Source organism: Ostrinia nubilalis, chromosome 15 (assembly GCF_963855985.1).
Source record: "Ostrinia nubilalis chromosome 15, ilOstNubi1.1, whole genome shotgun sequence".
Lineage (NCBI taxonomy): Eukaryota > Metazoa > Arthropoda > Insecta > Lepidoptera > Crambidae > Ostrinia > Ostrinia nubilalis.
The window spans coordinates 10551509-10563189 of NC_087102.1; the positions used below are offsets into that span (position 1 = coordinate 10551509).

Genomic DNA, 11681 nt, shown 5'->3' on the forward strand with positions numbered 1-11681 from the left:
TGGAAAAGCAAAGAAAGGAGGCACTGGAATGCTACATAAACAATGACGTCATCATTAACCTGTCGGAGTGGGGCATTGAATGGCATTTCAATGCTCCTTCCTGGCCCACGGCTGGTGGTCTCAGGCTCGACTGGAATGATACCACGGCTTCACGCAGCATATAATTTTACAGAGTGTCAACGAAAAAAGCCTGCATTCTAACAAAAGGCTGCTTTTGGACCCAAAGAGAGTGTCGGATATTATCACGAAAGTGGGAGACAGATTCGAAGTCAAGGACAATCTGGTCAGGTTGGTACAATAAAAAAAAAGAAATAAAAAATATATAAAATAAAATATATCAAATAAAGTTAAAAAAAAAAAATAAAAAAAAAAGAAACCATGAAAATTCTAACCGACCGATTGGTATTAAATATCAAGTCTCAAATTTTGAGGCTCACCATCGCAATTTCACCAGTCTATCTTATTTACGCAACTTACAAGTTATAGGAAGGCGACAAGTTGTAGAGAACCTTTTTGCCTCATTGTACATAGTAAAAACGTTTCTTGAATCCTTGGGCCTGAAAAGTAAACTCTGACGCGATCACAAATTATGGAAAATATGCTTCGCTAACAGCATCCGTTTCCCATCGCCAAAAAAGTGATATCTTTGGCAAAAGTATATTGTAGATTCTTCCAGCAAAGATACTTTGAACGACTTATTTAATCGGGCTCAATTTATAAATCATCTTGCTGTTACTCTAATAATCTTCAAAAATCTATTAAATTCCATACAAAAAACACCCAGTTACTGCTATGGTAACGGTTGAAGTAGGCTGGTGCAACTGAGCCCGAAAACAAAAAAACTAAGGACGAGAACTATTGCCGACAAACTGTAATGCAGTTTGGCAAGTGTATCTTTATATTTGATGTGTATCCTTTTGTGAACAATAAATAAAAAAAAATAAAAAAAATATGAAGATATTAGCTTTTGTCCGCGGCTTCACCCGCGTGAAATTTAGTTTGTCATAGATCGTCATTAAATTATAGCCTATATGTTATTCTGGGTTATAAACAATAATACTGAAAAGTTTAATCAAAATCCGTTCAGTAGTTTTTGCGTGAAAGAGTAAGAAACATCCAGACATCCATACAAACTTTCGCATTTATAATATTAGTAGGAAGTGTAGGCAAAGGAAGATTCTTAGATGATAATTCTAAGAGAAAAAGTAATGGTTTCGATATTCTACGAAGTCAGTACACGTACAAGCTGTAGTTTTACAGCTGCTATGCAGAGATTGGGTGGATCTGTTATACATACCGATGCTACTAGCAGGGTGGATAAAAATCACGATTTTTTTATTTTAATCAAAAAAATCAGATTTTTTTAAAAAAATCACGATTTTTTTGATTAATTTGATTTTTTTGATTTTTATTAGATTCTGCGATCATTTCTTTAGTTTTTCTTACGGAATACATTTTTATTTACGTAGAATTGATGTATGGAGCAGGCAACACCGCCAAAAAAAGTTAATTATGTGGTTATCTGAAAAATCGCAAATGTGATTGTATGGAAAAATTAAATTTTTCAGATTCTCCATACAAAACGACAATTTCATACATTAACACCTAATATTAACATTGTTTTCGAACATTACAGTTGATTAATATTAACTCCCAGCCTTTCATCAATTCCATTTTCGGTCATTGATTTAAATCAATGATTTTTATTAAAAAAATCATGTAATAAAAATCGTGATTTAAATCATGATTTAAATCAACTTGATTTAAATCATGCAACCCTGGCTACTAGTTCATCGGCTAAAAAAGGTGAAACCTTAGAAGACAGTGTAGCTGTGATGGCAAGTTATTCAGATGCAGTGGTTTTGCGTCATCCTGAACCTGGCGCCGTTGCACGGGCGTCGAAACATTGCAGAAAACCAATCATCAATGCCGGACATGGCGTAGGGGAACATCCCACTCAAGCTTTGTTAGATGTATTTAAAACTAGCTTTTGCCCGCAGTTTCACCCGCGTGAAATTTAGTTTGTCACAGATCGTTATAAATTATAGCCTATATGTTATTCTGGGTTATAAACAATCATATTGTAAAGTTTCATCAAAATCCGTTCAGTAGTTTTTCCGTGAAAGAGTAACAAACATCCAGACATCCAAACTTTCGCATTTATAATATTAGTAGGATCAAAGAGATTGCTCGTATAATAGCTCATATATTAGATGTTACTGGACATTTTAATATGCAGCTTATAGCTAAGGATAATGATTTGAAAGTCATTGAATGTAACGTCAGAGTATCTAGATCTTTTCCATTTGTATCAAAAATTGTCGACCATGATTTTGTTGCTATGGCCACAAAAATAATACTGGGCATACCTGTAGAACCAGTAAATGTAATGACTGGTTGTGGCAAAGTAGGGGTTAAAGTTCCCCAGTTTTCCTTCTCGAGATTAGCAGGCGCTGATGTAACACTAGGCGTGGAAATGGCATCAACAGGAGAAGTGGCATGTTTCGGAGAAAACCGTTACGAAGCTTACTTAAAATCATTGATGATCACTGGTTTTAGAATTCCCAAAAAGCAATTTTACTGTCTGTGGGCACGTTTGAGCATAAAATGGAATTACTACCGAGTGTCCGAGTACTTTAAAGAATGGGATATAAACTGTATGCAAGTATGGGCACCGGTGATTTTTACACCGAACATGGTATTGAGGTTGAAAGTGTACAGTGGACTTTTGATCATATCGGTGACGTAGACTATGCTAGAGCAGACGGAGAACTGATGCATCTAGCTGATTTCATGGCTCGTCGTCAACTGGATCTGGTTATCAATTTGCCTATGCGTGGAGGGGCATGGCGTATGTCTTCATTCAGTATCCATGGTTATCGCACCCGGCGTTTTGCCGTTGATTATGCTGTGCCTCTAGTAACTGATGTAAAGTGCGCAAAGCTCCTAGTGCAGGCAATGGCGCAATGTGGAGGTGCTCCACCAATGCGGCGGAGACCCGCTGCCAGCCCGGCAGACTCACCGGACTGGTCATAGCGACGGCTAAGGGTGTCTCGGCCGCAGCGGGGGGAATGAGACACAACGACGGACGGTTGATATTCCCAGTATACGTAATAGAAAAAGTTGAAAAAGAACAAAGTCAAATAAATACGGTGTTAGAGATATGTGGTGAAATAAATCGTTTAAGTGATATTGAGATTGCGCCTGAAAATCCAAGAAAATTAAATGTTCATTTTAACGATGTCAATGGCAGAAACATTACACCACCATTACTCTTAGTGCAGGCAATGGCGCAATGTGGAGGTGCTCCACCAATGAAAACACACACTGACTGTATGACATCTAGAAACGTAATAAAACTTCCTCGTTTTATTGATGTCCACGTTCATGCTCGCGAACCCGGCGCTACCTACAATGAAGATTTTAACTCCTTCACTGCAGCTGCTCTTGCTGGTGGCATCACAATGATATGTGCAATGCCGAACACGAACCCACCTGTGATTGACCGGGCTGCTTACAAATACGCCTCAACACTCGCGAGAGTTAGTGCTCGATGTGATTATGCTCTGTTTGTTGGAGCATCATCTACAATCTGTGATACAGCTGCAGAAATTGCACCACAAGCAGCAGCATTAAAATGTATTTGAACGAAACATTGTCACTACTTTAAAATTAGATGACTCGATGACTGTTTGGCAAAAACATTTACAAAACTGGCCGAAGAAAATGGTTGTGTGTGCACATGCTGAACGTGAAAAAACTGGAACCATTATTCTGATGGCCTCATTACCTAACCTAAGGCTGCTTTTGGACCCAAAGAGAGTGTCGGATATTATCACAGAAGTGGTAGACAGATTCGAAGTCAAGGACAATCTGGTCAGGTTGGTACAATTAAAAAAAAACAAAATAAATTAAAAAAATAAAAAAAAATATATAAACAAAGTAAAAAAAAAATTAAAAAAAAAAACCATGAAAATCCTAACCGACCGATTGATATTTGAGGCTCACCATCTCAATTTCACCAGTCTGTCTTATTTACGCAACTTACAAGTTATAGGAGGGCGACAAGTTGTAGAGAACTTTTTTGCCTCCTTGTACATACGTCTCTTGAATCCTTGGGCCTGAAAAGTAAACTCTGGCGCGATCACAATTATGGAAAATATGCTTTGCTAACAGGATCGCTTGGAATAAATTAGTAAAATCTAAAGACCATAAAAACTGCTTTTGTTTTTTCACTGGTCAAAAAATTAACCGGTTTTAAAAAAATAATAACACTCTTTTTTTTCTAAAATGTCAATTTCAAACGATGTTAGCGTTATACCTGCAATGATATAGGATCATTTTTACTTACTAAAGCGATAATCAAGCGTACCCATGAGTAGGCCTAGGACGTCATTTAGCTCAACAACTCGTGTGGCTATATTTTCAGACACATCCCAGACCGCAAACTAGACAAATTCTGACAGAAAACCGAAATCATTAGGTCCTAGTAAATGAGCAATTCAATGGCCAAGATGCTTTTAACAAAATTCTAGCAGGTGCTAGCATAGTACAAATATACACAGCCCTAATATCGACGGTCCCTACGTATATTTCAGTATCTACCAGTTCCGTGATTTGCCGTTTTTGTTTGCAAAACCTTCAGAACACCCAACAGTTTCGGCTCAGTTAAAAAAACATACAGTTTTTATTCAAATTGAACCTTAAAACGTCAAAAAACAAATCCCGCAACTACAAAATTAGAACGATTTCCGCAGTAAAATTGCATTAGTGGGAGTTAAGAAATTTTACGTTGGACCGCACGCCTTACTCCGCGCGCCCAGCCCCGCAACTGCCACTGTCATTCGCGCAGGTCGAGTAAATTGATACGTAATTTATGAAGGAAATAGGTATTATTATGGTTTCTGACTTAATTTATTTCACTCAACATTATACCAACGGCAAATTAATCAGTTAACTGTAGGCATAAGGTAGTTGCGTTGTTTTACTAGGGAAAATTAAAGTTACTATTATAAGTAGGTGGCACTTACTTATTTTTACGTCGGAAAATTCAAGTATCTTCTAGCCGTAACTGCCACTATAAATGTTTTACTTTGGAAAAGTTTGTTTTATGTCTATAAGTTAGTGCCAGTAACGGTGTTTTACGCTGAGAAATTGTATTTTAGCAATATTTGGTGGACATAAAAGTGAAGACAAAACAATATAAAATATGATATACAACACGACTGAAATATCTAGGGTCATTTATTAGACTCAACGCAACCAAGTTCTTCTCCTATGCTACTTTATAATACAAGAAAGATACAAGTAAAACATCGTAAAATTTATTTTATTTATTTATTAAGCATATTAAGGTATTCAGAAATAAAGATAAGCAGGAAACACATACAAACAAAAGTTTAAATTAACTGCATTGAGAATCTACTATTACATGATAATGCTTACATGATATTGCCAACATAATATACCCGTTAGAAGGATGAGGTATACCCACTAAAAATACCCTGGTGCCCCGTCACTCACTATAAGTGCTAACTTTGAAATTCCGGACAAAGATCTCTCACCTACACGGCGACAGTTGGGACGAGAGCAACTGGAAGTACACAGCTTTCCCGTACACACACTCACCGTCAGCAGACGGTGTTGGTGGCATATCTATGCAATGCCTCCCGTGCGGCCTCACGCCCCCGTTACGCTGGCCATTACCGAGGAAGGAAGATAGGAGGCAGTCATACTGTCACCTTCGTCGTTTCAGCCGAAAGACGTCCACTGCTGGACAAAGGCCTCGCCCAAGGATTTCCACAAAGACCGGTCCTGCGCCGCTTGCATCCAGGTACTTCCCGCGACCTTCACCAGGTCGTCGGTCCACCTAGTGGGAGGCCTGCCCACGCTACGTCTTCCAGCTCGTGGTCGCCACTCAAGAACTTTCCTGCCCCAGCGGCCATCAGCTCTTCGAGCTATGTGCCCCGCCCACTGCCACTTGATTTTAGCGATACTTTCACCTTCCCTGGAGCGAATTCAAATGCACCCGCACTTGGTTTGTAGTCGCGCTATCGTACCGCAGCTTCTTGCGGCACCTTGTCTTCTCAGATAGAGGTGATTCATTACCATCCAACGTTTGTTATCGTCCACATAGCTTTGACTATGCTATCCCGCAAGAATATGGTTTGTCGTATGCTCCTAGCCACCGCAATACAGGTAGGGCTCGAAGGATCCGTGCCCAGTCATGGTACGATCGCTAGAGCAACCTTAAACTTCAGCACGAGTGCGAATAAGGTTCGGCGACAACTATTAGACTACAGCACAGTCTAGCGAGTCTCATGTAAATCTGCCTCTCTGTCCTCCTATGGCGGAGCTTTCACCTCGTTCTTCACGCTGCGTTAACGCCGACGATGTAGCCCTGTAGACTTTCTGGGCCTGTCAAGGTCTTAGAAGATGGGCAGCGTTACCCTTCCCTATGAGGGTGATGCCTTAGATGGGACAGAATCATGCTTTTGAGGGTGCCAGTACAAAGCTCCCGGCCTTTCTCCATAGCCTTCTGACATAGAGTTTTCGGACCTCCAAATTAGGGAAGCAGCCACGAAAAAGCAAGCTGTCTTCCATTCGCACGGCGACGGATTGGAAAAAGTGCGAGCCGCCACTGGTTATATACAGTTAAGGTCACCGTATTTGCGCTCACTACTAGGCGCCATTGGTGACTAACAGGATCACTCTTAGATATTTAATCTGGGCCTTAGTTTTGACAGTGGTGTGGGCGTCAGGTGAATGTGTCAGGGATGCCTTTAAATACATGTGGTTCCTGGCCTAGGGCGACCATAATGCCGTCTATGGCGCCCAAGCAAGCCGCCTCGCTGTGAAAGTGATTTATTTATTTATGAGGATATTTTTGTAATGACGAAACTATCTGCATGACAGATGATACCTTGAAATATCCATGCCCTTAAAAAGGGTTCCATTTAGTACCCAGTCGTATTCAATGTTCCACAAGATCGAACTCAAAAAAGAGCCATGTGGATGCCATGCTGTCAAACCTGGCCGGCACTATTGACAAAGAAAATTTACCGTATTCTTTAGTCAAAAGACCCCTTAGATAAGGAAGAATCTCAAGGTTTTGAGTTCCTCCAATATGCAACTATCTGGGAAACGAGGCGGGACGCTGTTATGCCTCGTCGAGCAGGACTATGGGCCCAGAGTGAGAGTTAAGGTCAGTAGTAGCTGAACTTTGTTCCCGTGTACAATTACTTATGTGGCAGTTAATAATTTAAACAAACATATTACTTCCACGTAAAAGTCAGTAAGTACCACTTACGTCATTTGTAATTAGAAACTTTCCGTTGTATAAGTGAGTAAATAACAAATAATACACTTATTGTGATTATTTTTTGATAATTCTTCATGTTTTATAAAATATACCTCATATAAAACTATTATACCAAATTTCATCAATGTATGATAAATAGAACGCGAGCTACACATGTTTAAACCTTCAAACCGCTCTCCTGTAAAATTGGCCGTTTTCAGATACGTTTTTATACGTAGGGACCGTCGATATTATATCATGGGCCTCCAGTGGTGACCAAAATCAAAACCGAATTGGCTGATTTACTAGAAAAAATGGATATAAAAATGTAAATGAAGCAGTTGGTAAAGGAGTACAATAGATTAAGATAAGTTGAATAGTAAATTATGTATATCAGAAAACCTGATAGGAATTGCACAAACATCTTCATTCTAAAAGTATTATATAAGCTGAGATTATTATATGCAATTCCAATACAGTAAATGAGACTTAAGTGATACACTAAGTTAATAAGACATAGAATGAAGATTAAAAAGTACAAGCTACAAGAGTACAAGCTGTTATAGTAACTGCAATAAGTTATTTGAATAGAATAAATATTATTAATTAAATTAATGGAACTCGAAAGTTGTTGACATATTTTTCATATAAAAGATGAATAAATGTTTGTACCTCAAGTCAATTATTGCCGTACAAATGCTTTGCTCGTTTACAATGATCTGAAGAGAAGTGGGGGTGCATCCGTAGTCTTTCGGCAGTTTGCGATCTGTGTATGAGTCTGGGATTATAAACACGCAGGAATTTGGCTCAGGTGCGAGGATACCAAGTGCCTGCATTGGGGCCGCTCACGGGAACGTGTGGTAAGCACTAGTCGCTTTTGAAAGTAAATTAACAATAACAATTCATCCAAGCGTAAAGAGGCTGAGAAACCTGAGCTCGTACCGAAGAACGTGATAGAAACCATCCAACAAAAATATAGAAGTAACTTTTGGTTATTTGGTTTTGGTTGGCAGGAAGCAAACTGCTCCTGGGCTACAGACTATAACGTAAAGACTCAAACATAAATGTAAGTCAACATTTGTCGCCTCACTCAACCTCGATTACTATCATTTACCCGCTATCGTCGATGATGAACAGCAATTTTGATGCAGATGCAACCTTGAAATTAAATAAGATTAATGCTCTTTCTAAGACTGAAAGCGGACATTTGAATTATGAATTTCTCTCAACTCACAACAAAACGCGCAGAATGACAAAACTTTTCAGAACACGGGCACCAATGACAGACACAACAGTGACAACATGCCAAGTCAAATGAGTATACATAAACTTTTGTCAGGTGGCTAGTAATAGGTATGAACGGTAACAATGCTTCATCAATCTAACATTTGAATATCAGTGGAGACTGACGGAGAAAAGGTGGAATACAGAGTATGGAATCCCTTCAGATCGAAGTTGGCAGCTGCGATCATGGGAGGAGTGGACGCTATACACATGCCCCCTGGGTCCAGGGTTCTGTACCTCGAAGCGGCCAGTGGGACCACAGTCAGTCATGTGTCGGACATTATTGGCCCGGAAGGCCTCGTGTACACAGTAGAGTTCTCCCACCGGTCGGGCAGAGATCTGATCATTGTAGCCAAGAAGCGCACCAATATTATTCCTATTACAGAAGATGCTAGACATCCACTCAAATATAGAATGCTGGTGGGTATGGTGGACACGATATTTGCCGACGTGGCTCAGCCAGACCAAGCTAGGATAGTGAGCCTGAACGCGCAGCACTTTGGAAGAATGGCGGGCATTTTGTTATTTCAATTAAAGCTTTCTGCATAGACTCCACCGCGCAACCAGAGGCAGTATTTGCTGCTGAAGTGAAAAAATTACAAGCAGACAAACTTAAACCACAAGAACAGTTGACCTTATCAGTGGAGACTGACGGAGAAAAGGTGTAATACTGGAAGGGAATGGAATCCCTTCAGATCGAAGTTGGCAGCTGCGATCATGGGAGGAGTGGACGCTATACACATGCCCCCTGGGTCCAGGGTTCTGTAACTCGGAGCGGCCAGTGGGACCATAGTCAGTCATGTGTCGGATATTGTTGGCCCGGAGAGCCTCGTGTACTCAGTAGAGTTCTCCCACCGGTCGGGCAGAGATCTGATCATTGTAGCCAAGAAGCGCACCAATATTATTCCTATTACAGAAGATGCTAGACATCCACTCAAATATAGGATGCTGGTGGGTATGGTGGACACGATATTCGCCGACGTGGCTCAGCCAGACCAAGCTAGGATAGTGAGCCTGAACGCGCAGCACTTTGGAAGAATGGCGGGCATTTTGTTATTTCAATTAAGGCTTTCTGCATAGACTCCACCGCGCAACCAGAGGCAGTATTTGCTGCTGAAGTGAAAAAATTAAAAGCAGACAAACTTAAACCACAAGAACAGTTGACCTTATCAGTGGAGACTGACGGAGAAAAGGTGTAATACTGGAAGGGAATGGAATCCCTTCAGATCGAAGTTGGCAGCTGCGATCATCGGAGGAGTGGACGCTATACACATGCCCCCTGGGTCCAGGGTTCTGTACCTCGGAGCGGCCAGTGGGACCATAGTCAGTCATGTGTCGGATATTGTTGGCCCGGAGAGCCTCGTGTACTCAGTAGAGTTCTCCCACCGGTCGGGCAGAGATCTGATCATTGTAGCCAAGAAGCGCACCAATATTGTCCCTATTATAGAAGATGCTAGACATCCACTCAAATATAGAATACTGGTGGGCATGGTGGACACGATATTCGCTGACGTGGCTCAACCAGACCAAGCTAGGATAGTGAGCCTGAACGCGCAGCACTTTTTGAAGAATGGCGGGCATTTTGTTATTTCAATTAAGGCTTCCTGCATAGACTCCACCGCGCAACCAGAGGCAGTATTTGCTGCTGAAGTTAAAAAATTACAAGCAGACAAACTTAAACCACAAGAACAGTTGACTTTATCAGTGGAGACTGACGGAGAAAAGGTGGAATACTGGAAGGGAATGGAATCCCTTCAGATCGAAGTTGGCAGCTGCGATCATGGGAGGAGTGGACGCTATACACATGCCCCCTGGGTCCAGGGTTCTGTACCTCGGAGCGGCCAGTGGGACCATAGTCAGTCATGTGTCGGATATTGTTGGCCCGGAGAGCCTCGTGTACTCAGTAGAGTTCTCCCACCGGTCGGGCAGAGATCTGATCATTGTAGCCAAGAAGCGCACCAATATTATTCCTATTATAGAAGATGCTAGACATCCACTCAAATATAGAATGCTGGTGGGTATGGTGGACACGATATTCGCCGACGTGGCTCAGCCAGACCAAGCTAGGATAGTGAGCCTGAACGCGCAGCACTTTGGAAGAATGGCGGGCATTTTGTTATTTCAATTAAGGCTTTCTGCATAGACTCCACCGCGCAACCAAAGGCAGTATTTGCTGCTGAAGTGAAAAAATTACAAGCAGACAAACTTAAACCACAAGAACAGTTTTTTTTAAATTATGATGGATTTTATTAGCAATATTCTATATATACAATACAACTAAATATTAACAAGAACAGTTGACCTTAGAACCATACGAGAGAAACCACACAGTTGTTGTGGGCGTGTTCAGATCTCCTAAAAAGCATAGACAATTCCATAGATTAACCGCGCGCGAGTGTTGCCAGTGCTAAATGAAATATATTTTATTGAGAACGCGCAATATTTTTAAGTTTTAGACATAAGTGAGTACGAATGGGCGTAGGGAATAAGACCAATCAAGAACCACCCGCCACACCTGAAAATGCAGTTAATCAATTACCCAAAGTGAAAAAAAACTGTAAGGTTTTCTTTGTCAGCCGGTGACTAACTACGTAGAAGTCCAAAATACGTTTGCAAAAAAAATGCCACGCAGTAACTGGTCCAAGGCACAACAACAGGCGAGATCTTAATCGGATCCAAATTACCTTCCCAAATAATTTCGCCTGCAGAGGAGAATAGCTGGACCCACTAACCACAAGGCGCAGCGAGTCGCAATCTCGTGAGAGGATGGCGGCATCGCACATACTTAGCGCGTTGAAACCAAACGGTTTTCAACCTGCCGACAAAACTATTTGGGAATTTAAATAAAAATAAAATTATGCGTACATCTGCTTAACCACACGTAGTGATTGGTCCAAGGCACAACTGCGTAAAAAACCACGAAAGTTGGTACAGAACGAAAGTAACCAATACCTTAAGAGTTTTCTCCTAGTGAAAAAAAAGTGTAAGGTTTTCTTTGTCAGCCGGTGAGTAACTACGTAGAAGTGGAAAAACAAAATGGCCGCGCCGCCATCTTGGATCGAAAACGCGTTTTCAGGGGTGTTTTTGGGGAGGTGTC

At 41.0% G+C, this 11681-nt stretch overlaps 4 pseudogenes; all 4 read left to right on the forward strand.

The window, feature by feature from the left end:
* The first annotated feature begins 2094 nt into the window (after positions 1-2094).
* On the forward strand, positions 2095-3915 carry LOC135078562 (multifunctional protein r-like; annotated as a pseudogene).
* Positions 3916-7126: 3211 nt separating this feature from the next.
* LOC135078563 (rRNA 2'-O-methyltransferase fibrillarin-like) lies at positions 7127-9252 on the forward strand (annotated as a pseudogene).
* LOC135078564 (rRNA 2'-O-methyltransferase fibrillarin-like) lies at positions 9251-9783 on the forward strand (annotated as a pseudogene).
* LOC135078565 (rRNA 2'-O-methyltransferase fibrillarin-like) lies at positions 9782-10995 on the forward strand (annotated as a pseudogene).
* The last annotated feature ends 686 nt before the right edge of the window (positions 10996-11681 follow it).